Here is a 27,347-nt window from a genome sequence, read left to right on the forward strand (position 1 = left end):
GTGCTGCAGGAGATCTGACAATCTCAGAAGTCTAGTACGAAGCTTATCTCAGAGAGCTTCATGGATAAAAGCTGAGTAATTCTGGAGGAGCCCGAATGACCTTAGTCTCCATGAGCTTAAAATTATGTGTTTGAGGAGCAAGTCTTCTGAAGGAGCCAAATTCTTTGAATTAATTCAAAACTCAATTTGATGACAACTTAAAAAGGGTTTCTGTCCTATACATAAAAGAAGGACAAAATGATTGTAGGAAAACGACCTGATTGATTTAGAAGGCAACTTGATATCTGTTTGAAAGAAATCATCCCAAAGAAATTTAGAAGTTGCAATTCAATCTGAAGTCTGACATGTGAAGTCATGCAGTCATATTACAATGATGACTGAGGTCAAATATGAGGTTTGGACCCTGAAGATTTTTGTTCTCGAAAGAAGCTCTATTAAGACCAGGTATATGTCTAGCATAACTTGTATGAAAGATTAGATCTTTTGAAGTCTTAACAATGCATATTGTATCGGTAAGAAATCTTTAAAGAAGGATAAGTATAATGAAGTTCATTCTATTAAGATAATATTCAATGAAATATTGCTAGCATGCAACATGAAAGTTGTCCTAATATGACAACATTTCAAGTCGTATCCACACTAGAATATGTGACCCTTACTCAGAAGGAGTGTAGTACCTCTCCTTGGAAATGTTGCATTATCGCTGATTGGGCATTTTGAAATGCTCAACCTTGAAATGTAAGAAGGATCACTTTCTATAATGTACCTTTGAAGAAAGCTCATAGCAATGAAGGAAACTTGATATTAGTGGAAAATAAGGTCAAACTCCTCTTTAGTTCAAAGTCTCACTCTTGACAAGTCCTGACGTGCAAAAGAGGTTGCAGACATCTCTATTTTCAAGCATAACTAAATTCTGTTTTCACAATAAAAATATTCAAAATGATCGAAACATTCATGAAGTTAGGGAATCTAGACTGATTAGGTCTAATGACAAGGGTCAAGTGATTTCATCAATCTGCTTAAGCTTCGAAAGCTATGAATATAAGGAATCTCGTAGATTGGAAGTCTAGAGTTTACAAACCCTAGTAGGACAACAAGAGGCCGAGTTCCTCTAAGAAGAGTCTTATCGATGATAAACTACTTGAGCTGCAATTAGTATGTTGAGGGATCTCTAATCTTGATCATGGAGATTGTATGAGTCCGTTGAGATAATATAGGATTTTACATATTTGGATATCTAGGGTTCGAATGGGAAAATCTCTAGGGTTTGTGGACAAAACCCTAGGAGTGATCGTCTTCGCTAAAAGAAGAAACCCTAGTTCATTTAAGAAAGATATGATATCATGTTGATGTGGAGGACAAGGATGATGAAGTTGCAAGATGAATGCAAGAAGTCTAAGAATAAGAGGTGTTGATTTGAGGTAGCATCGAATGTGCTCTAGACACGAAAATTGGTGGAGAGGCTAACGCACATGAGATCTCCAAGACTCAGAAATGGTTTGCGCAGAATCTAACCAGTTTGGGAGATATTAAAATAATTAATATTTTTAATGGAGTTCCTAAGTCTAAACTTAGGAAAAATAAAATATTAATGGGTATTAATATAAAACTGGGTTAGAGTGGTCCAAAAGTCATGGATCAAGCCAAATCTAATCTAAGCTGTTGATTAGAGATTTAATCTCGGTCGTTGATGGATTAACGAGAAAAGCATAAGAGGAGGCTTGAGGGTTAGTTGGAGAACACAACGAGAGAGATCAAGAACTCGATTTTCTGGGGCAGGGTTTGCTGAGGAAATTGAGTGAGTGATCAAAGTTGCAGTTGAGGGGCAGTGAATACATAGCAGAGAGGCAGAGTTAGTACCAGGAGGATCAGCACTGAGTCGAGAGAGGGACACAGAGCCAGCTAGAGGCCATGCAGAGGTAGCCAGGAGCTGCGCAGAGCCAAAGAGGGCCAGCGTGTGAGACGTAGAGGGTCCAGGGGCTGACGTAGAGGCTCCAGAAGCTGATGCAGAGCCCAGAGAGGCTGACGCTGGGCTAGAGAGGCTGATGCAGTGCCTAGAGGCAGCGCTGAGAACATTTTGTGGGACAAACTGTGAGCTGGAGAGCCGGATACGGTGACGCAGTCCCTATTAGAGTGGCGCAGAGCAGTAGAAGCTGCATTGTTGTTGTGGGATTGTTCATCCAGTGTTTTAGACGGAATCTCTGTCTCCGACTGAGAGGTACTACTGCCGAGGGCATTCTCTATTAGGTGAGCTATTTCTGGCACCTAGGTTGTATTCTAAAACTGCATAATAATAAAACCCTCTGAATTGCTACATCGGTTAGTCCAAAAACAACAGTGTCACTTGTGTGCTTGTTTACTTTTAGTTGATGGTTTGTATGTGTTGATACTGTACTTGTATTTATTTTCAGTATTACATGGTAAATAACTCGTTAAGTAATTGAACAAGTAGGAAGAAATAAATCAGATAGTACAGGAAGAATTTCTAACGGGTTAAACTTAGAAACCTCAACAAGAGGGAGCTAACATGTTCTCAAAAGATAAGTATTTTATATCTCTCTTTCATGTTTATTACTATTGTTGTTGCTTCTATTAGTCTCTTGTCTTTGTATCTCGTGCTTGGTTGTGATTGTTATTCCATGCCCTCCCAGTGAGGATTACAGGGACATGATGAATGCTACCAAAGTTGTAGCAGTAGATGGAAAGAATGGAAGAACAAAGCAAAGATAATGATAAGAAGACTCATGTTGAGCTATGGAATCAAAGGGGGCAAATTTTATCTATGCTAAAAAGAAGTCAGTTGTGACTTCCAAGATGAAGATGGCTAGAAGTATCAAGCGAAGCATTACCTCAGTAAGAGGGAGAAGAATATGAAGTCAGACACCTCATGTATGTGTAAGAGGGAGCTAATTGAAGGATCTTGGTCTAATGCATTACTACCTAGGATTGAAAGTGTGGCATAAGCCTGTTGAAATCTTTGTTGAGATCCTTCAAAAATTTTGCATGCTGGACTGCGAGTCCATGATAACAAATTTGAAGAAGTTGTGAGACTCTGTTGCTGACTTGATTGATCCTTCTGATTGGGTCATTGAACTATCTGCTGCATGGATTTGTAGATTCTGATTGGACTGGATGTTATAAAGACAGGCAAAGCACTTCTGGACACTGTGTTAGCCTGGATATCATGGATGAGTATTGTGCAGACCTCTATTTCACTTAGCACAACCGAAGTTGAGTATATAGCTGGTTGTTCAACCCGTTGTGAAGCAGTTTGCCTTTGAAAGTTGTTTGTTGGTTTGTTTGATCAGGTGTTGGAATCGACCGTGATATATCCAAAGCTGTGTGAAGCTTTCTGAGAATCTATTTTTTCATGACAGGTCGAAGCACATTGAGATCAAGTGTCACTATATCCGAGATGTTGTCCAAAGAAGAGCTGTTAGGGTTGAATACATTTCTATTGATAAGCAGATTGTTGATGTTTTCACAAAGCCACCATCCCGGATGAAGTTTGTATGCTTCTGATAGAAGAAGCATGGAATGGTTGAGAACCCCTCTCTTCGAGAGAGAGGAAGCATTGTTTGTATAACATCATGAATCTTCCTTGGGCTTGGCTGAGGAAGCGTTGTTTGTATAGCATCATGAATCTTCCTTGGGCTTGGTTGAGAAATTATGGTTTATGGTTGGGAATATTGTTTTGGTTACTCCCTTGGGCCATTGAGTTTGACTGAGAAACCTTATGGTTGGGGAGGTTGGTTTTGAGGCTTGGAGTGATCCCTTAGGTCATTGTGTTTGACCGAGAAACTAGAAGGGTTGTTCTGGGACACTGATTTTGAGCACTTTCCCATGGGTCATTGCATTTGACTGATAGACCATATAGTCGGGTAGATTGACCCTTTTGACATCGAGATCAAGATTCCTCCCTTGGGTCATGGACCGAGAGACTATATAGTCGGGGAGTTTGATATTGAGATAGGGATTCCTCCCTTAAGTCATTGAGCTTGACCAAGAGACCCTTGTTTATGGTCGAGGAGATTGATGTTGAGTTCTTTCTCTTGGGTCATTGGTTTTGACTGAGAGACTAGTGGTTGGAGAGATTGACTTTGATTACTCCCTTGGGTCATTGTGATTGAATGAGAAACCATTTCATATGGTTGGAGAGTTTGGCCTCGTGAGCAACATTGATTGATGAACTTGATGCTATGAACCTTTCCTTATGATGAGACTTGTACATCTGATTTTGTGATCTCTCCCTTAGGTCATTACTAAGAGACCAGTGGGTTGGTCAGGGAGATTGATCTTGAGAGAGAATGAAAAGTACCTCCCTAGCTAAGAGGGAGTGTTGGAAAATGGTAGCTTCGGTCGGTATTTTCATCTATAAAATCAAAAGAGAGAAATTGAATTTGTATTTACGCCACAGGTGTTCAAGTTGGCCCCTCCAAGATCAAGTCGGCATGCCCAAGAGACACACCTTTTTGCATGGATGAATCACTATAAATTGAGCCTATTCATTCTCCTTCAAGAACAAATTTGAGATCATCTGGTCCGAGCCTTATGTGAAGACTGAGGCACCTATTCTCTGTGTGTGATATGCGAGCTGATTGAGGCACCTAATCTTCGTGATATGTAGGCTGACTGAGGCACCTAATCTCTATGATATGCAAGGGCTGAGGCACTTGTTTATGTGGCTAAAGCGAAGGTTTGAGGCACTATTGTCCGTGGCATCATCCAAGTTTTGGCGCTGAGGAAAAGGCCAAAGTTCGACCCTCTTGGAGACTTATGGCAGATCTAATTACAGACCTCACTGTGGGTAGAATTGGAAGGGAACCTCACATTGGATCTTGGAGGGTTGGCTTGGCACTTGTGGGAGGTCATCTTGCTAGTCAATATTTATCAATATGTATTGATAAAGGATCTTGTCAAAGATATGCTATTTTGATTGATGTACAAATTGGTTTGAATTAGACATTCTCTCATAAGGAAAGGTTGCTGGGTTTTTCGTCTTGGAGTGGGGTTTTCCCAGGGTAATATTGTGTCTCTTGTTCATTGTCATATTGTGATCTTTATTGCTTTATGGATCTTAATGTTAATGGTTGAAATTTTCAAGTATAACAGCTTAATGATTGGAATGCTCTAAAGAAGTCAAATTGTATCATTACAAGTAGTTATCAGTTTGAAAATTGTTTTAGTTTTGCTTGCTACTAGAAAATCAACAATTTTGTAATTGTGATTAAGACCAATGATGTTGGAAATAGCCAACATGAACATCTTGACAAACTTTAGTTGATGTAATATGCATTTTATTTAATATATTACTAAAACTGAAGAATAGAGCAACCAACATGGATCTTGATGCTTGACAAAAGTTATATGGGGTATCGGGAAGTTTCCTATTTTCCTAAATTAATGTTCAAATTTTTGATTTGGTAGTTGAACTACTTAATTGCTAGTAGTTATGAGGAGGAATGGCAATAATATTGAATTGCTCTAGCAATATGGACTACATACCCATTTTGGAGAATTCGGATTGACCACCTAGCCCAAGGGAAAAAACTTGAAGTCTCATGCTGTGCAATGTGTGTGTGGTTGAGCAAGGGGAAAGCATTCGTGTGTGAGAGGAGATCAACTGGGTAAGGCTATGGATAGTGGAATGTGCTTGTGTATGTGTGAACTAGAGTAACCAATGGAGTGATCCAGAGTTCAAGTGGATTCTAGGATTGTGACGCTAAGCAGAAGGCGAGAGAGATCCTTCTAAATCATAGCGGCTCGTATGGATTTGTTGATTTCCTGATTTGTGAGGAAAGTCATTTTTGAAGCCTTCAACTTGAGCTATAGGGCCAGTTGGATTGTTGAGAAAGCTTGTTGAAGCTATGTACAAAAAGCGACTTGTTGAAGCTGTGCACAAAAAGCACTAAGAAAGGGAACTACTAAGGGACTATTGGTTGAGTGAAGGGATCCCTATGTGCTGTGTAGGCTTAGTGTGGCCACGCCATGAAGATAACAAGCCTTGGCTTAGTTGTTGGAAGGTAGCATACTGAAACCTTATGTATGAAAGAGAACATCCCTCATGTTCTCTGCGCTGCTTGAATCCTTGATATTATTTGAGTGAGGCCTCCTGTCAAGGGATCAGTTCTATCTTAGGGGTGGCTAATTGTAAGAAAGATGACAATGTAGCTAAGCCTATGGTTGGGTGGAGAGTAGCTTTCCCTTTTTAGTCTCCAACAAACTTACAGTAAAACATATGAGTGTATCTATTTTCTTTGTTAATGAAATGAAACCACTACTCAATGGTTCATGATTATTTGTTGATTCAGATTTCTACGCATGTTTGCAATGATGAATTGAAAGTCATGTTGAATGGTGTTAATAGCTATGAATTCGTTTACTAAAGAATGTGGAAAGAGGAGGAAATCTTATAATTATGTTCCTTGTGTTAAGTATGAAATGTATGGTAATGTATAATGTATTAGTTTAATTGAGTTTTTAGGCTATTTTTTCCTTTGTATGTGAATGGCCTTTACTAGGTTAGCTGTGTGATGAAACAACTATGGCTGCATTTTTGCTTGGAATGAGAACACTTGAAAGCTCTTTATTGTTGGGAGACTTTGTTTCCTTTGGAGGTAAGCCAATACACTAGCCTCTGTTTGTAAGAGTTTTGGAGTTTGAAGTTGAAGTTGCAGCCCAAAAGGGTGAGAAGAGAATCATCTTAGTTTGGGTCAAGTTATGGAGTTAGCCTTTGGTGATCTTTTGTACCCTCTTTAAATGATACCTCTTTAAGAGCATAGTATGAGTACCCTTAAAGGCTAAATATGGATTTTGTGTCCTAGAAGTTCTTTTGGGCAGATTAATGCCTTGTTGTAGTTTGTTTCAGTCCTATGAAATCGGCTTAGGATCTTAGTGGAAGTTTAAAATTTAGGGATTGATCTCCTTGGTTTGGGGTTGTTTTGAAAATTTAGGGATTGGGGGTCTTTTGCCCCAAGTTCCAACCCCTGGTAACATGGTCGATAAGTTGCGAAAGGGGCTTATGTTGTGTTGTCACCCTGATTGTACAAAAACGGCGACAACGCTCAGGTCGGGGGCTATCACCTTGATCCCTGACCTCTCCGTTCTAGCTGTCTTCCAATAATAGGCTATGGGGGGTAGTCCCTATCGAATGAGGTGAAGGAAAACAAGTTGGAAACCAAATTGTTTGGGAGACAAGAATAAATGGCTTAGTTACTTGGTTAAATTTAACAAGATTAATGATTAGATTAGATTTTAAGTATGAGACCAGTGCCTTAATGGAGTCACAATTCTTGCGTATGGTAATTTGAAACCAAGTGACCAGATGGACACTAGTGGCTTGGATGATTAACTATCCTATGTGATGTGCAAGTCCTAAGATCTATGTGTGATGCAATGATCTTGGTTTATTTTAATTATATGCCTAGTTGAAGTATGGCCTTCCCTTAACTATTTTGAAGCTGGGCTCCAAGGTAGGTTGTGGGAAGGAGGCCAACAGGAAGCAGGCTAGGGCTTGATTAACGATACCTTCTGTTGTGCTCCTATTACCCGATGCCTCCGGCGTTGGAAAAACTGTGGCTCTGAAGAGTTGCCAAGCCCCTCAAGGTAGGTAAGAAGGGTTGCCCTAGATTTCTATCAACCTAGCTTATGCTAGGAGCAATGTTTTAAAACTTCGACTCCGACTCGGAAATAGCCGAGGGTCGACTTCGACTCGGCCGATTTGATTTCAATGACTCGGTTGTTGTAAAAAATACATTAAATGTTTATTTTTTATTAAGAAAACATAATTTTAAAGATTTTCATTCATGTTTCCAAACACAACGTTAGAATATAGAGAGAAGACAACATATGATCAAAGTAGGCTCATGAATATATCCATTATATCAAAATGGCACCCAGTGCACTGTCCAATACATACATGATGATGATATAGAGATCAAAACAAAAACACATAACCAAGGAGGCTCTAAATGGCCTATACAACAAAAGTAAACTATGAAACATCACTAGTCACCACTAACTAGTACTACTGGCTACTGCTAGAGGAGCCAACATCATCTGGCTCAACCTCTGAATCAGAGTCAGACGGGGAATCCATGGCTCCTCCTCAACATCATCTCCAACTGCAACTGTAGTAGTGATAGCACTAACAGGCTGTGCAACCGCTGCATGCTGAGATAGATGAGATATACGCTTTTGTCGTGGTTAAGGAGAGGAAGCGCCTGCAATTGGAGGACTTGGTGCTGGGCTTGAGGTTGGTACAAGTGGATCTACATTCAACTGAACATTTTGTTCAAGTGATGCCTCCACCTGTAAATCCAAATCAAGATCCTCATCAGAATCAAACTCTGTTGGATGACTCTCCACTACCCAATCTGATGTTGGATCAATATCTTCCAACACAATGGGATCTGAATCAGGTCTTTTGTTCAGCAATGGGTTGTGTCTGAGCCTGAGGTTGTATTGGAGATAGACTAGATCATTTAACCGTTTTTGATCCAAACGGTTTCTCTTCTTTGTGTGAATACTCTCAAAGACAGACCAATTGTGCTCACACCCAGTAGCGCCGCAAGTTTGACTCAAAATACGAATTGCAAACTTCTGCAATTGAGGACAATGGCTACCAAAAGCCTCCCACCATTGTGCTGCAAAAGACATAGTAGTGTAATGAGTTAGTTCAAGTTTCAACAAATTATATCCAATTTTCAAATTATAAACAATTTAACAAAATAAGTATTAAGAATTGAAAATTGATTTTTTTTTTTTTTTGCACAATCTTTGCTAGGTTCTTCCCAAAGGTACCTGTGGCTTTGCTGAAGGTTGTGACCCGTCGGTGTATCTCTAGCTGATCACACTCCAATGGGATCATGCGATCAATGCAGTCAATCAATCCATCTCTAACCTCCCCACTCAAAGCTCCTGCCGCCAGAGCTTTATAATGATACCATGGGTTCAAAAAATACCTAGCTGCATGTATAGGGCGATGGAGTTGTTTGTTCCATCTTTCTTCAATGATTGATCAAATGGGCCCATACTGCCCATACTTAGCCACTCTATCCTTGTATGCCCTCTTTATTTGCTCTTTTGCTTGATCCATAGCCTCATAAATGAAGGCCATAGCCAATCTTTCCCCATCCACCAACTGCAACACCTTAACCAGTGGCTCAACAACCTTCACAATCTCTGCTGCTTTTCTCCAAAATATTTGTTCATTAACTTTCTTTTTCAATTCTTTGCCTTCCTGTTTGAGAGACCACTGACTTTGATTCCAATCATCACTGGAAAACATCTTTTGCAAATTTCTATGTTGTGAAAGCATAGATTGCAATGTCAAAAAATGAGTTGCAAATCTAATGATGGTAGGCCTAATAATATCTCTGCTCTTGTGTGTCTCCTCATCATGCTCAAAATCCATGAATGACTGTAGATACATTTTGTTATGCTTTTGGCATGATCTCTAGTGTTCTTGACCCAATCTAATTTGCCAATATCCTCAAGCATGAGGTCTATGCAATGTGCAACACGTGGGGTCCAAAATATGGTTTTGTGTTTTTCCTCTAACAGTTTACCAGCAAGAACATAGAGGCATTATCTGTGATGACTTGAACAACATTACCCACCCCCACCTCCTCAACAACCTCATCCATCTTTCACCTCATCAGATGCATCAACTGATTTTAGAAACATGGTTCCTTGTGGGCAGAAGATAAGAAAGTTTATGATGGTACAGTTCCTTTGATCAGTCCATCCATCTAACATGATGGTAAATCCCGTTTTTGCCCATGAGTTTTTGAAATCTTTCAAATACTCATTAATGGAGGAAATTTCTTCTACAAACGATACCCCCTTAACTCATGTATAGTAGGGCCTTTAAAGCCTTTATAGTAGGGCCTTTGAAGCCTTTTCCAACAACAAATATGGCATCAAACATAGGCTCATAATATGGTGAATGGGAAGCATTGAAGGGGATGTCAACATCATACCACCATCTAGATATGTAATCACAAGCAGTGTCTCTCAATTCTTTCTTCCAATGGTCATCTAAAGTGGGCTGCAAAGTTCTACTAGCTTCAGGACCATGTGCATCTGATGGAGAGGAGGGTGCAACAGTGAAGTAACTTTTGATATTCATATCACCCTTCTTTTTCATTTTACCCTTACCCTTTTCTTGAATAGACTCCAAAGAGGGAGGAACATAGCGGAAGGGGTTGGATGCATCAGTACAAGGGATAGAAAAGGAACCTCAAAATCAAAATGGGGCTTGGTAGCCATCATTTTTTGTATACTCTTCTTCCTCCCAATTTCAACCTCTATTTCTTTTTGCCTAGCTTTTTCTTCTTGAAACTTCTCAAAGCTATTTAACAACTGCTTCCTAATCTCCCCAATTTGTGGTGATTCACATGGAGTAAGTTGGCCTCTAATCCCTACCAAGTGTTGTTTCAGCCTATTAATGCCCCCGGGACCCTCCTAAGCTTTCTATGGCAAAATTTGCAATGCATTTGATTATCAACCATTTCAACATATGCCCAAGCAACATCTTTCACTCTAGGAGCCATTTTTTGACTTGGAAATGAAAGGAAAAATTCTGAAAATGAAAACAAAAAAATAGCATTGCTTCAATGTTCATTTCTTTCACAAAAAACACTCTTTTCAATTTCTAGATTTGCACAAAAAAATAAATAAGCAAAAACAGATTTTTAGAAGTGAAAAAAATACCTCTAGGCACAAACTGCCTCCTCAAAGTTGCTCCAACAAACCTACTCCTCAATGCTGCTCCAATGGCTGCCCAAGAAGCTCCTCACTCCTGCTCTAATGTTTGCCCAAGACTCCTCACTGCTGCTCCAAAAACAAACTCCAAAACTCTTCACAAACTCTTCACAAATTCTCATTCAAATGCAATAAGATAGCTGTGAGGAAATGAGAGGGGTTGGGTAGCTTTTATAGAGTTTGGGAGAGGGAAATGAACCCCAAAGAACCCAAAGGCAGAAAATAATGGGCTTTGGGGTCCTCAAATCCACACAAAAAAAAATTCGCTTTTTGGTCACCCTCACCGAGCCGGCCTGGCCAGGCCCTAGCTTGGTCTGGCTTGGCTATTTCGGTTTCAACCAGGTTGTTTTTTAAAATCGTGGCTAAGAGGTAAGTTTTAATGTAAGCTAGACCTAGGATGCTTATGCAAGAGATTATGAGTGAGATTATCTTGAATTAAGATTGTTTATGTTTTTTTTTTTGTTTTAAACCAGAATGAGTATAGATTATACTAAAAAGGTCACACTTGTTCGCAACAAAATTGGGTCTTTACATCAACTTATCCATGCTTCAACAAGCTGATAAAAATTTCTTTGCCCATCTAGCCTATTGCAGTAGATATGGCTATCCTGCTTACAAAAGGTTCCCGTTCTGGGATATCTACAACTAGAACTTCGACAGAATTGAAATAAGAGGTATATACATTTATAGTTCATCATTTTGATAAAAGAAAAACCAAGACAAAGGTGATCAAATATCCATTGGGGTTGGGCAATTTAGATCCACGCCAAGAGAGGCATCTTCTGAGTCTTTGGAATTCTCCAGGTTTGTCATGCCCTCCATTTTTGTCTCCATGCCTTCCTCTATGGTTTCCACCTTGATCTTCAAATTTTCCCACTGATGGCGCAGTGCATCCACTTCGTCCTCCAATTGCCTGATGCGTTCCCGTTTCTCAATCTCCCGTTCCTACATGGTCATGTTCTCATGCATTTGTTGGTGCATGCTGCATTGGAGTTCTATTAGTGCCTCCCTCAGGTCCCAATGGTCTTGAACACAGGCGAGACAGGAGGGTCTGTTTCTACTAGCCTGCCCCAAGGAGCCGACCCTTAACCCTCCAGACCTCGGCCTGTGGCTTCCCCATGTGCCTGATCAGGAACTGTCTTTTGTACCTTGCATGTTGGCTTCCAAAACCTCACTTTTTATTAGGCCCCAGAAATTGTCACTGTTTTCCATGTTCTTCCACAGCCAGGCACCCTCTCGCGCCCACCAAACACTGCTCTGTTCCTTGGCAAGTATGCACCTCCCAACCTCTCGCCGACTCCAATTCTCCTCCTTCCGGAGAGACTTACGAACCCACCCAATGTACCAAATCCAATATAACTGCAAACACTCAGAACAACCCAAACCCAAACCATCCAGCACTTGCGACCCTTCAATTATACTCAGAATTTCATTATTTTCCTTTAAAACCTCAGACGGATAGACCTTTCGACCCTCATTTCGACTTTTCACAGCATAATTCCCAGCCTCCATGACACTGAAACTGATACATAGCAACCTCGACTCTAGTCACCAGGCTTTCGGGGAGGCCACCATCCCAGTGTCAAACCTTAAAATGTACAAAATCCATATATCGGTTTGCACTTTATAACTGCTGCCTGACCAAGAGGTGGTGCAAAGATGAGCAAGGAGATTGCTGTAATCGAGATCCCACAAGTACTCCATCATAATTCTACCATCCTCCATTAATTTCCCACCAAGCTCCTGATCGCTATCAACCATCCCCACAATTCTCCCATGAGCGAGCCCGACTTCACTGAGGTCCTGAATTTAATTTTGCTCCGTAAATCTCAAATCCTTGCAGACGCCCGAGGTGTTGCGTCGCCCAATTCTCCAAGAGCGAGGGCAAGAACGGTGAAGCCGCATGTTGTGACTTAAGCTTAGAACAGGTGTGGTACAAAATTCCAAATGACACCAAGTCTTGAGTGAGTATGGATGTCCGACATGCCATGAGTCCTCATGGCTGGCAGGAACTTGTAGAGGGTGATGCGACAGGTGGAGGAGAATCCTAGGGTGGTGATTATAACGCAGAGGGACAAAGGAGAAAAGGGAGGGGACACAGGGGAGGGGGAAGGGGAAGGTAATGAGGAAGGGGAGGGGGAATGGGAGAAAGGGGAAGTGAGGTGGGAGGGATGGGAGAGGGGAGGGGAGGAAGATGCCAGGGGAGAGCTAGGGGGAGGAAGATGCCAGGGGAGAGCTAGGGGGAGGAAGGAGGGGCTTAATATCTTTATCGTATGCTAAATGCAACTTTTCCACTTCCTTAGCTATCCTTCGAGACTTTATTTTCCACCTACATATATCTCTATTCATTTTCTTGAGGAATTTTTGTCGTACTCACGACATCATTTATTACACATTTTTCCTCCTCCAGATGGCATACCTTATTAGCCTCTCTATTAGCATCATGGTTATTTCCCCTCAAGGCATGATAGAGGGATACCGAGTCGAAATCTGGGAGCAAGTTCTGGGCTCTCATAATGATTTGGTTCAAGTTAGTGATCTTAGACTTTGAAGTGTTAATCATATGCCTTATAATGATCATGGAGTCTCCTAACACCTGAATCTTTTTTATCCCATTTCTTTGTGCTAGGATTAGTCCCAGGAGCATTCCATAAGCTTCAACTTGGTTATTGGTCTTCCGGCCTAGCCCCCAAGCATAACTAAATTCAATGATTTCTTCGGGATTAATGAGAATCCCTCCCCTTCTTGCCACCGCATTTTTAGATTGTTTATGTTACTTAAGCACTTAATGTGAATTAGCTTATAGCGAGAGTACTTAACAATGATGAGATGACAATCTTGAACAATATAAATTGCTTTAGAGACACCAGTGCAAAACTTCAACAAATTCTCACAAGATGTAAAATGCTAATTTTTCAACAATGTTCGATACCACTTTAAGATAAACTAATCACCATTCAAGATAACCAAATGAAAACCTAGATGCCAAGATTTAGAGTGATTACCAAAGACAAAGATGCTAATTAGATTCCAATTATCACAAGATTAGATCTAGAGCTTAAATGTAGGAGTGCTTTAGGTGAAAAATTCCGGAAATTTGAGTAAACCACATAAGTGTTAGATTTCAATATTTAAATCAACAGTGGTACTTAAGAAAATTTCAACGCTTATTAATGTTATGACAACATTAGAAAAATCACTCTAAATTATAAAATTTGCCCAACATATGAAGTACAAAACTTTCCAATGACCAGCAGAATTAAATTTCTATTTCTAGCTTACTTTATGAAGATGTATTCAGTAATATTTTAGACCTGTAATAAGTTATTACAACAGTAAATTGACCCACAGATCAGCAAGCTAGAGATGTCAGAAACAATGCCCAATATACCAAAAAATAGTAAAATTCACCCAACTTGAAAAAAATCATTTTTTAGAGGTTTTAGTGAGTGTGATTCAGAAAATTTCAGATCTGATCTATTTACTACAACAGTGAATAATTGACAGATCAACAAGCTAATGCAATTACAATCAAAGCCAAAATTGTTTAGAAATAGAAAAATCTACCGGATACTGAGAATTTCAAGTTTTAGACCCTTATTAAGTGTATGCTTCAGAAATTTCAGATTTGAAAACTTCAGTTATGCAGTAAATTCCAACGAGCATAAAAGTTAGATCTAGGCTAGATTTGGGATGTCCAAGTGGCCAAAATTTATGAAAATGAAGATTTTGCAATTTTAAACAATTTTGACCATGTAGCATGTGATTTTAGGGCTTAATTGTTATTGATTTGACTGCTGTAATAAATCAGAGATAAAACTAGGGTTTAGAGGTCAAACCCTAGGCCCAAGGCCTTGATGATTACTTGCTCAAATTTGCCAAAATTTCTTTAATATACTTGGCACTTGAAAACACAAGATTTGAGCCAAAATTGCTGCAAAACAAATTGTTAGAGATAAAATGTCAATCCTTTGAAGAAACTCTTGTTTGCAATGAGATCTAGCCCTTGTAGGGCTTATGGCATTTTTAATGCTTGCAAAATAGATCCTAACACTAGCCTTTTAGGTTGGGTAAGGGCTAGGGCCTTCAGAAAATGAGTTTTTTCCCTGATTTGAAAATAAGCAACTTGCAAAAATAGCCTGAAAACCCTAGACGTCTAGGGTTTCTGAGGTCTTCAATGCCAATTTCTTCCTCAATCTGAAAACAAATTTAGAATAGAAACCCAAATAACCAATACAAAAATTTAAATTTCAAAACCCGAAAACCACAAATACTCTACAAAAATTCAAAACCCCAAAACTCCAAATATATACAAAAATACTAGAAATCCCCAAAACCCAAGTTAGAAAAAATAATTTACAAGTTAGATCTACAAAATTATTCACAAGATCTACAAATCTTCAAGGGTTTTAAAAAATTTTAAACTTTTGAGAAAAATATTTTGTGGAGTTTTCCTTTGAAGAATGGCTAAAACAACTTTATAAACCCCAATGTATACTATAGCCTTAGCGAAGATTGAATCCACCGTATAAATATTTGGAATCCAAACAACAATGATTCTTGCCCAAGTTTGTGAACTTGGAGGCCACTGACTGAAGTACCTGCAAGCACTATGAATTTACCTCAAAATAATTTGTTAGATCACGTGGGGAACAAAACCACCTAAGATTGGCCCAAAACTATCAATAGTATGGTTCTATTGCCATCTAATGAAAAAAATATCTTACCAATATTCAACACAACCTAGAGATGTCTGTAGTTAGCACATACCACAAATCAATAAGCAAGAGCACCTTGAATTGCACCCCAAAGTCTTTATTATGATTGAAAAAGTAGTTCCTAGTGTAACAATAGTTACAAAGCTGCTTCAAAAGAAATTTTCTAGCCAGAGATCAAGATGCTAGAGAGTTAAATGACTCTAATTTATAAATTTATCCTCCAAGTGGAAAAATAACGGCTAGTTTCTTTGATCCTTGTCAAAATAATCTTGGCCGTTGATAAACACTTCAAGATCTTTTAATCTTGGCCCTTGATTTTTTGTTTTTGAAGAATTTTCGAGCTTATTATTTAATTCCATTTTTATTAGCTCAAAATTAATTATTTTGAGCTAATTTCTTAAAAAATTTGACTTTGACTTAACCACCAAGGTCTAAGGGTCCAAATTTTCTTGAAATATACAATATTCCTTTGGTGGAGGACCTTTAAAAATTGATTCCTTTAGGACCCATGAATTTTTCCACTTGGAGAATTATTTTTCCTAAAGACAATTTAATTTTGACTCTAATTAATTAATTTTTTGGCTTAGGATTTAATTATATTTTGTTAGAAAAATTAATTAATTTACACGAGGGGATTTAATTATTTTTCCACTCTCTAATACATAAGATTTTACATTTACAACCCTCAAAGGGGGAATACACATTTGGCTTAGACACTCAAGACACATAACTCATCTGCGATACAATATGATCTAGTAAACCAAGTGATTTGTAATAAAATAATTAAGTTAGCTAGCTTAAATTATTCCCAAATCAATTTTACATCAGACTCGACTAAAATCATTAGGACTCATTTAAGATTTCAACAATAAATTTCACCCTAGCTTTGGGATTTAAGCTGGAGGGAAAAAACTCTTCTGATTAGCCGTGTTTAGAAACACAGGTAATCAACGAGGTTAAAAAGCCTCCTAGGATGAAATTCGTCATCAAAATCATAAGCTTACTTAGGTTGTTACATATATTCAAGGTCTTACTAGGATCATTTACATTAGATAACTTGCAGAATGTGTTTACAATGACATGTAGATTGTTGACGAATGATCTGATCTTGTTGAAAAAATTTGGCACTTCTGCTTCTTTGGAACTTTAACAAATCCGGTGCAACATGTTGAAAATGCAGCAACAAATTCCTAATTCAATTTTGCCTTAATTAAATTAGGAGAAATTCGAAATTCCACATCGCTAGACAACTTGAATGAGTTAACTGAGTTGAAATAGTTGTTATTACTCAGTTAATTCAAGTTAGGTGCATGAAGTTCAGTTGTGTGCAGTGGGTTCCTAAATTTTAGAAGCCTAGGTTGAGTTAATTTTAGTTGTGACAATTTAAATCAGTTAAATTGAGTTATGGTCAGTTAAACTAGTTCCAACTGTTGGAGGAACTAGTGGAGGGTCAAGTAGTGGGGTGTGACTTCAGTGATCAACTAGTTAATTGATCAATCAACCTAAATTAGCTCATCCATGTAGAGAATACGAGTTACCCAGTTGAGATTGGAGTTAAAGGGCAGTGTATTATCAGTGGTAGCATATTCCAAGTTGTACAAGCAGTGCATGCAGTTAGAGGAAGGACCTAAAGGAATTGCGCAATACAATGGAAGATAATTCCTATTAAATAGGGGCCTAATTCCCAAGGAAACAACACAAGGAAATAGGAGCTTGGCAGGCAGGATAATTGGCTAAGTATTAGCCAGGGTCAATCTGTGAGGCAGTGAGAAACAATACTAGTGTAGAGGTTGCTGAGGCTTGAGCAAACATTGTATTTCTTCTCTATTGTTTGATTAATGCAATATAGATAGTAAGGGGTTTTTAACAGTTGCTTTCCCCTAGATAAGTCTTTGATCATTTGTGATTGAATTTTGTCTCCTGTTTATATTGTGATTTCTCGATCGATTAAATTGCTTTCCGTTGATGAGTAGAGTAGATTCAAGTCTTTTGTTTTAGTAAATTACATTAGCAGTTTTGAATCTACAAGGAATTTCCACAACTTAGGCATAGGGTCTGCCCACTAGATCCACCACATGTTTCTTAAAGATTTTCTTAGAACTCCTAATGGCCTAGTTGATAGAGATGTTAGCAAATAGAGAAAAGGATCTCTGTTAGTTGATTGATTCACCAATTAGATTGGTTGAAATCAAGTTAGACGCTTGATGGCCTGGGTGGTTCGCTAACTAGATGGGGAGAAATATGAGAACCAAGGTCTATTAAGAGCTATTGGCAGATGCTACCAGTATCTATCAATTGGCAAAGATCAAGGATTCACACTCTGTCGAGATTCGAGCATTTGGACATTTGAAAAACTCTTAAAAGGGACTTCGTTGAAATTTCCAAGATATGGATGCCAAGGTAGTAGGTTACATGGAGCCCATGGGGGCGTTGTTGAACCAATGGGCAACTTGATGTTAATGTGGAAGGATGTGTCATGATGATGTGAGATTAAGGCAGGTTTTGGGTGATGTCATGCTAATTTTTTGATGATGTGGCATGTCGACGTGGTGAGATGATGTGGCATAATAGTGCAAGTGAGCTCATGTGGTGGTTGTGGAAATCTGAATTTTTGTAAAATGAGTTTCTTTTGGGTTTTTCTAGCTGTGGATGGATTCACATAAATCCGAGAAGTTTGAAGAACCAAATATCCAATGAGCGAGGTTGACCACATGGAACCAGTTTGATGGGGTGGCTGTGAATAAGGATTGGAGTATCATTGTGATGTTGAGGTGGAGGCCAAGTGACAGTCGAGTTGCGAGTGATATAGATGGTTGAAGGGTCTGATTAGTAGAGATATGGAGGTCTAGAAATCTCTTAAAATGGGAATTTGGAAAAATCTCGAATTTGGATGGGTTTGAAATTTCTTGATGATCTGGATGAATAAAGAAGGGCAAAGATCCGGTAAAACGACAGAGTAGGGGATTCACAAGGGATTCTTGGAAATTTTGAATCCATATGAGTGGTGGGCTGACGTGTCCATTGAGGACATGGCGCTATGTAGTGCCAATACGTGGACAAGGATTGTCACATGGCAACATGGTGCTATGTGTTGTCAATACGTGGACAAGGATTGCCACGTGGCAATGTACAGTTGTTGACATGGTGCTTGGAAAGGGAAATTTTTCAAAAGGCTATAAGTTTGTGTTCAAACCTTAGATTTTGATGAAAATTATTTCGTTGGAAAGCTATTGAGAGTAGAAGATGGCAATGGTCTCAGAAAAGGGTTTCAAGGTGAGTAAAAGAAGGTGGAAATTTATAACCCTACCTCCTTAAAATTACTTAAGGTCTGGATATGCTACACAACCTTTCTTAAATAATCAACATTGACATCATAATAGAATTTATTGTCTAAAACATTGGAAATTATATATGTTTGGCAACTGCCAAATTTACAAATACATAAGGGTAACATAAAATGAAAAGATGGTTCTAGTAGACTCTTGATGTTAGACAAGTCATAGTGGAATAGTAAGACAATTCATCTTGATCTATGCAATCTTCCAGCTCATCTCTTATTGCTATTGAAGTACTCGCTCAGCTAGATTCATAGGTCGAGCTTGATCACCTTGCGTGAGGTCAGCAAGCTTTCTTTTTGCATTCTCTTGCAAAACCTCCAAAGGAAAATCATGTCACTTTTAACTTGCAAGCCACCATAATCCCACATTCCATTGGGTTTAACTCGATATTCTAGTTATTATTGAAAAAAAAGGCAAAGATTTGTGTGAACAAACACTGGAATTTGTACCTTCTGGGCTATAAGGCAATTTTTCCTAACAAAGTGGATGAATGGATACTCACTCCATTTTTGCTAGCATGCTAATGAATTGGTGATTTGTGAGTGTAGAGTGTAATGGACTTCAACCTCGTTGAAATTTAAATGATAAAAAGCTTGAGACTAGAAATATAAAAAACAATTTGTTCAATGGGTCATGGTCTAATGGCAAATTTGGGTGCTTGTTGTGACAATGAGCAAGGTTAAACCTCGATAAGCATGCTTCTCCCTTTGTGGGGTTTGTTAGATGTCGCTGCCATAGTTTTAAAACAAGGCTGGTCTGACTCAGAATCAATTTGGTTGACCGAGTCATACCCCTTCCCGGACCGACTAGGTCCATTATTTGGTTCGACAACCGGTCTCTTACTGCACTGGCTGAGTTGGTTCCCCGATTTGGCCGGTTTAGTAATGGACCAGCCAGACCGATCGAGCCCGACTTAAACCGGTCGATCTCAGTGGCGAGAAAAAAGGCGGGTTGGGCGGTCTTGAAATCATTTTTTTTGTTTAAAATATTTCCTAGCCCCTTACCCTTCTCCCACACCTATAAAGACGACCCAACCCGCTCATATTTCCTCACAACTATCTCATTGCATTTATGTGAGCATTTGGGAGAAGTTTGAGAGTAGTTGGAGTTGGTTTTTGAAGCAACATTGTGGAGGTTCTTGGGCGATCTTTGGAGCAACATTGATGAGTTGGTTTTCAGAGCAACATTGGTTATGTGTTTTTGTTTTGATCTTTATATATTAAATGTATTGGAAAGTGCACTCGGTTCCATTTTAATATAATAGATATATTCATAAGCATGCTTTGATCAAGTGTTGTCTTCTCTCTATTAGTCTAATGCTTTGAGTTTGGAAACATGAATGAGAATCTTCAAAAATATGATTTTTCATTAAAATTAAATATTTAATGTATTTTTTACAAAGACTGAGGCATTGGAATGAACTAGTCCGAGTCAATACCTAGTCGGAGTTGACTTGGTTGGTTCCAAGTCCAATTTTTAAATCTACGGTCGCTGCTGATCCCTGGTGTAGCCTTTGCGCAATTTATTGTAATGGCTTTGGGGATGTACCGACAACCTCATTCTTTGTTGAAAAATGTGAAGGGTGAGACAAATTTTATTTATGGGTTTTTCGTCCACTAGTTTTTAATCAAAGGGAATCAAATTTTAAAATTTAAAATTCGTGAATTATTTTGAAGTTTCCTTTGAAAGAAATTAGATAGCCCACTAATGAAGCAAGGGAGGTTCCTATTCCATATTTCTCCAAGAAGTCTATAGGTCCAAGTTCAATCTTATATGCATAATCCTCTTTTGGAAATTATTCCCTTGATGTCAAATTTTTTCCTTATTCAATATCTGGGGTCATGCAATCAAAAGGTCATAAACTTGTTAAATCTATTTAATCTTTCATGGCCTGTCCATCTTCTTTTGGTTGCATATGGAAACATTTCGGATTAGGTAGAAATATCTCTAAATGTCTAAGGTGTGAAGCATCTTCTGTTTTTGTAGATTATGACCCTCCACCTCCTCCTTTTTATTTGGCTAAAATTTATAATGCTCACAAATTAATGTTAGTTTTTCCAAAACCAAACACTTGTCATTTAATCCCCAGCGAAAGATTATTGAATAAACACACCGCTAGGTTCTTAACAAAAAAATATTCAGTGGAAGCAATTAACGATTTGAATCACATGAATCACAAACAGACTTTCGCCCAACAAATGAGTTCATCATTAATAAAACTCAGAACCTACTTGGGGTCCCATCCTAGGATAGTGGCTCAATTGAGAAAATATAGATACAAAAATTACCCCGGATTTGATCCAATAGATCTGCCCTAGATCAATGCTCAATCTCCCTACAGATCTAGATCTCTAGCCTCTACACTTCCTCGGACTTAGCACACGCTCATTGAGTTACTGCTCTTAATTGTGCCGCGGTTATGTGTCTCCTTCCACTTCCTAATTGCTTTTATAACTTTGCATTGAGCCAAAACTCTAACCCTAACCCTAATCTCAAAGTGATTGACGAATCATTTGAGATCAATTGGTAAGATTAAAACTTACTAAAGTAAATTACTTTACTTTTAAGTTTTCCTAAGTTTTATTAGCTCAATAAGCCAACATATTAATATGTGCTTTTTCCTAAGTTAGTTTGAGTTACATCAGCAACTTGCTCAACGTAGAGCAAGTGTTCTAAGGAAAGTGAGCGACTTCTGCGCGCCTAGACACATGGCATGTGCAGAATTACCTGCCTGAGATACAAAATTCAACAATTAAGACCTCTTGAAGGCTGAAACCTGTCCCTTATTTGGTCCATACACAAACATCAACCAAGCACAAATGGTTTTTGTCAAATATACACAATGTTAAAATTGAATTTTCCCTAGGCACATTCAATGTTAAGACTTCATGCAACGAACAAGGTTTGTATATTTAGAGGAATGCTTTGATACTAATTAACGAACAATGTTCGTATACGTAGCGAAATAATTTAGAAGAATTGAAATATGTAAGTATCCATCATAGGGCAAGTAGTAATTGTATATAAGAATTGTTGAATGTACAAAAGATGTGTGAAATGATTACAATGAGGGCCCACTTATATACCTAGGCAGGTGCCCTTTAATGAATGACCATGTCTCTAAGACATGCCTCTTCATTACTAACTAACTATTAGTTAATTAATTATGTTGGACACCTAATCCTCTATGGGTTGGTGTGGAATGTGAACAGTCACCGGAGTCCAAGAGATCACTTGGTATATGAAGACCAAGGGTCACAAGGAATTGTATTTATATGTGAATAATATTAATAGAATGCAACTAACGTTTATCCTAGTCTTGTTGTGTTCTCCATGTGTGTTTAACATGGTATCAGAGCTACTTGGCTCAAAAATGCCTCTGCCTTCCTAAGCTTGTGATATCTATGTTTGGATGTGCTCTGCAAATCTTCTCATAATCCCTCATATTCACATGTTGTTCTCTGAGCGTACTTGGATCGTTTAAAATTGCTTCTTCTCGCCCTTGTAGTTGACCTCAATCATAAGCAATCATAAGCTTATCCCCAGGGTTGGATAATACCTTGAAAGGCCAATGCTTCATGTTGCTTTGCACAGAGGCATCACTGAAGTGCCTGCCAATCAATCTTTTAGCATCGAAGACTATGTTTTGGGATTCATGGCCACCTGATTCTTGGCGGCGTCCCCAATTAGACGCTCCGTATCAATAAAAGCAACATAGGAAGGAGTCGTTCTGTTACCTTGGTCATTGGGAACTATTTCTACTTTGTCGTGCTGCCAAGCAACCCACGCAATTGTAGGTTGTCCCAAGCATGTGCTGACTCCACCTCTTGAGATAACAACAACCTTGTTGTATGCCCCTCTAGAAACATCAGCTCACAATACTACCTTGACCTCAAGATAGCCATCCAAGTATTGCAAATTTAGATAAGTTTCAACCATTCCTTCAATAAATTCTGTCATGACATCGTTAGGATCATGTCCTCCATGGCGTGTATCACATGAAGGCGTTGCATTCCGTTCTAGCCGCGAGGCCAACGAAGTAGTGAGCGGCCTTACCGACGTTGCAGAGGTAGCGGATGGCAATATCTGCCAGAGCTTCGAAGGCGGATTTCTGGCAGGATTGGAACTCGACACCTTCGCATATTTGCGCCACTGCAATTCCAACAACCTCTCGGCTGAAGGCATCCACTCCTCCAGTGGGCTTTTTCTCATTGTTTGTCGGCATCTGTGCCGTTGTTGCCTGCGGTGGTGTTGTCGGTGTTCCTCCATTGGTGGCCATCCTCGTTATTGAATCATAGAAACTGCTTCACTGGGGTTTTCTATGTTAAAACCCGACTGAGTATTTCTTGGGAGGGTGTTAAAGAAGAATTTTGCATTAAAACAAAACAAAATTGTGCAAGTACAAAGGGAAGGGACAACTGCTGTAACTCTTTATACTCTCTTGCTAGAATGTGTGTGCGTTACATGCTGATCATACCTTTTGGAATGCCATGATTTATCCTCATTAGTTGTGGAGATTTTGATTGATAGGGTGACTACTTCTTTCCGACATGAGTGATAGTGCCCTTCTCAATGCATCTGCTATGCCATTCATGGTGTTCGAGAGTTTAATTCATGTCTTCAAACATTTATAAACATGTGCCTTGTGGGTTCCATTCAGATGCTGAGCGTAATATGGGTTGAATTATATGTCTGTTGATGTATTGAATGCCAAAGCATCCATGTGCGTTGAACCTTGAAGTCAAGCCATTTATATGTGCCACTATCAGCAACGAACATCTACGTACAATCTACTATGTTTCTGGCAGGTATACTGAATTTCTTTTATAGAGTTGATATTGTTTCAAAAGGAAGGAGGCTGAAACTCAAATTGCTCCAAGGAAACGAACAAAAGCTCAAAAACTTTGAAGTGGTGCCTCATTTTGAGATGTTTGAATTTGACCACATTGGTTGAACTTCTATTAGTGTAAGAAGGTGGAATTTGAAGTGTTAGTTGTGAGTTTTATTGTCATATTATTTCTAAAATCCTCCTTAGCAACAATATCTGATCTCATGACCTATACAAGGCAATAATATCTCCCTCTCACATCTTTGTTGAGTGAATTATACACCTAAAAAAACTCTATGTTGGTATCATTTTCTATCTTTAAGGCCAAAATTTTTACTTGCTCTTATTAGTTGAGCTTGAAAAATGTTCAAAATTACTGAGGTATTAGAGTTACTAATTACTCTAATTAATTCCACCGTTGATGAGATGGTCCAAATCAATAAGGACGCTCTCTTTGATATTCGGACTTGTTCACAAGATGCAAAAGAAAACATTGAATTTTTGCAGCTTGAATTATTGCTACAACAAGATGAGTAACATAAAAGACAACATTCTGAACCTGTTTTTGTTCAAAACATTGAGACAGACACCCATCAACAACTAGCAAGTCATCAAATCAATATTGTTGAGGTTGATACAGATCAAGTGCTCATTTCAGAAGCAGATTTGAATACAGGTGTGGAAATTCAGTCTACACTTCTCAAGCCAATCATTAGACCTTGGGAAGAGCTTGTCAACGACAAGTACAAAACATGTCTTGGATATGATAAGGAGGCATCCTTTCATATTCCAGACTATTCCAAGCCCATTCAATTTCAAAGTGTTGGATTTCTTCATGGCAGTTCACCTTCACCTGTTCCAGATTCTGCTCCTCCACATTTGTAGCCAAAAGTTGTTAAATGCCAACACTGTGACCGAGTTGGCCATATGAAAGATCACTATTTTGATTTTCATCCGTGTAAGCATTGTGGTCAACGTACTCATTCTTCACACATATGCTTCAAAAACAAGCCTCCTGCAAGAACAAAGATTCATCTTGGATGGATCGCTTCTTGGCAATGGGCTTCAACAACCAAGAAGATATTTCAGTCATATGTCATAATCTCTTCTCGAATATTAAAAGATCTTGCAGTTGGGTTTTCTCCATCTTCTCACCTTGTATCTGACACGGGGGGAAGTGATGGTCATCTATCTACAAGCTTCAAAGTCACATCAAGCGAGCTTGAGCCACAACCTACCATACCAGATTCAGAGTTGTAGCCAGAGACGGAGATGCCCCTGAGCATGCCTATCTGTTGGTGGTCAACCTTAAACCATCCATGCGGGGTGAGACCTCCCTTTTCAGGCTGAGCTTCTCCCTCTTCAAAGATTTGGGGACACTTCCTCTAGCAGAAGACTTCAACTTCTTGCTAGTTCTGGAAGAGTTCTAGGAATTGCATTAAGCATTCCAAAATTGGTGGTCATCCTTAAACCACTGCAGGTTGAGACCTCCCTTTTCAGGTTGAGGTTCTCACCTTTTATGCAGGATGTAGACCTTCCTTCTTCCAGATTGAAGGTCTCCCTCTTCAAAGCATTAAGGAGCACTTCCTCTAGCAAAAGACCTCAGCTTCTTGCAAGATTTGGAAGAGTTCCAGGAACTGCACTAAGCGTTCCAGTGTTGGTGGTCATTCTTAAATCACCACTTTATGCCAACATTTCAGAGAGTACATTCAGCCTAGTGCTGCATGCATTTTTGCACATTTTGTATTAGAGCTCTCTTCTTGGACACCTAATCCTCTATGGGTTGGTGTGGAATGTGAACAGTCACCGGAGTCCAAGAGACCACTTGGTATATGAAGACCAAGGGTCACAAAGAATTGTATTTATATGTGAATATTGTTAATAGAATGCAACTCACGTTTATCCTACTTTTGCTGTCTTCTCCATGTGTGTTTGACAAATTATTATTTATTATTATTGTATTTATACTTACATTTATTATTTTTATATGAATTTTATTCATAACACTTCAACATGTTCGTGAGCGCATATTTTGTTTCTAGTGTTTGAGATAATGCCAATTTCTATATCTACAAATTCTTTAGTGACATCGGTGTAAAAAATTCATAAATTGAGGTTTCTTTTGCAATTTCAGAAATTTCACCTCTTTGGGGGTTCAATGGATCTAATCCCTGTGAATTATCAGCCTTAGGGATGAACTGAAATATAAACTTCAGCAGCAAACAGTGGACAATATTTCACTTGATATCAACCCCAATATACCTGGTGATCCAAGAGAGAAGATACGAGATATATGCCAACAAGTTTCAGCCATTTAGGTCAACATTTTCATGAACAAAACAGATTGGAGTTCGCTGCAATTATTGGAGACTTACAGCGATAAATCTGCCCTCTTATCTTCAATATAAATGTTAAATCCCTTCAACAATTTCAGACTTATATTATATATCAAATTAGTAGGACATATAAATGCTGGAAATTACCAAACCATGAAGAAAATGACAGCTGAAAATCAATTTCTGTAATAAGAGAATTTTGGACAGATGAAAACTTCATATATATCGATATTAATTTAAGTTTATGTACATGGTTTTAACATCTGCATGTATTATAAATCAGATTTTCTTCACGAATTCAGGTATGACTTCTTCTATAAATCTTCGAAGGTTTCCAATAAAAATGCCAACATCTCCAAATTGATGAACATCCGCAGCTTAAAAATGTCATAGCTAAAACAATTCTTTAACTGCAATCAGTATAACTAATGCTACATTGTATGTCTTTATCTGTCATTGGAAGCAGTTATATAATAAGAATAAATTACAAATTCACGAAAGATTTTCAATGCCATACAAGGGTTTGACTAAAACAGTTAACCTGGACCCTTTGCATATATCCCATTGTTTCTTGTTTTTTCTTCCCTTGTGCATTGGATGTTGAGCCTAACAAGTTTACTATGGAAACTTGCACCCTTGAAGTTTAGATTACTTATAATAATGTAGTGGTTTCAGTTTCTAGAAACATCTAGTCAATTATCATTTGGTTTACATTCTCCAAGTTAAGTCTCAATTCATTAACTTTTTGCAGAGTCATCTTTCTGTATGTGTTCTAACCCAATTAGGGAACATGATAGAGTAAAACAGATTTCTGAATATTAGGATTGAGACCAGAACATTTATTTTTCGAATGAAGATATTCCATTTAAGCTCTTTGTGACTTTGACAATATAGGGATCCTTTCCATAAATCTTGAATTCTATTTGAAGTAAGAGCATGTCTCAATAATATGGATGAGCAAAAGGTTCCAGCATCTGATTGATGCTTTACATCAATTAGTCCAACATTGGGACAGTGCCAAGACATAAATGAATCATTGTAAATGGAGAGATCAACCGCAACCCTAGCCTAACTTAATGCTTTACTTTCTAAGATTGGCCATTTGTAAGTTGTACTTGAATCATAGTCGTGGGAGGATTGTAAATGTTCATAGGATTTCATGTTTTAAAACATATAGAAACAGTACATAACAATGAAAGAAATGTTTATTTAACTAGACAGAACTATGGAAATGCATCTTCATTTATATCAGAAAGGTAGCGCCCATGATATCTAGTCATTTATTTATAACAGATTTTTCAAAAGGGAATTGAACATCTGGTAAAATGTATAGTAACAAGAGTTGGCTTTTTATGGTTAT

The 27,347-nt window shown here is 38.5% G+C and overlaps 1 protein-coding gene across 4 annotated transcripts in view; it reads left to right on the forward strand.

Moving 5' to 3' along the window:
• Positions 1-27,347, forward strand: part of LOC149207494 (uncharacterized) — a 177,715-nt gene that overhangs the window by 14,920 nt on the left and 135,448 nt on the right. The window lies entirely within an intron of this gene.

Source organism: Pinus tabuliformis, chromosome 1_2 (assembly GCF_031772625.1).
Source record: "Pinus tabuliformis cultivar Carrire ecotype Pingquan chromosome 1_2, CPIR1, whole genome shotgun sequence".
NCBI classification, from domain to species: domain Eukaryota; kingdom Viridiplantae; phylum Streptophyta; class Pinopsida; order Pinales; family Pinaceae; genus Pinus; species Pinus tabuliformis.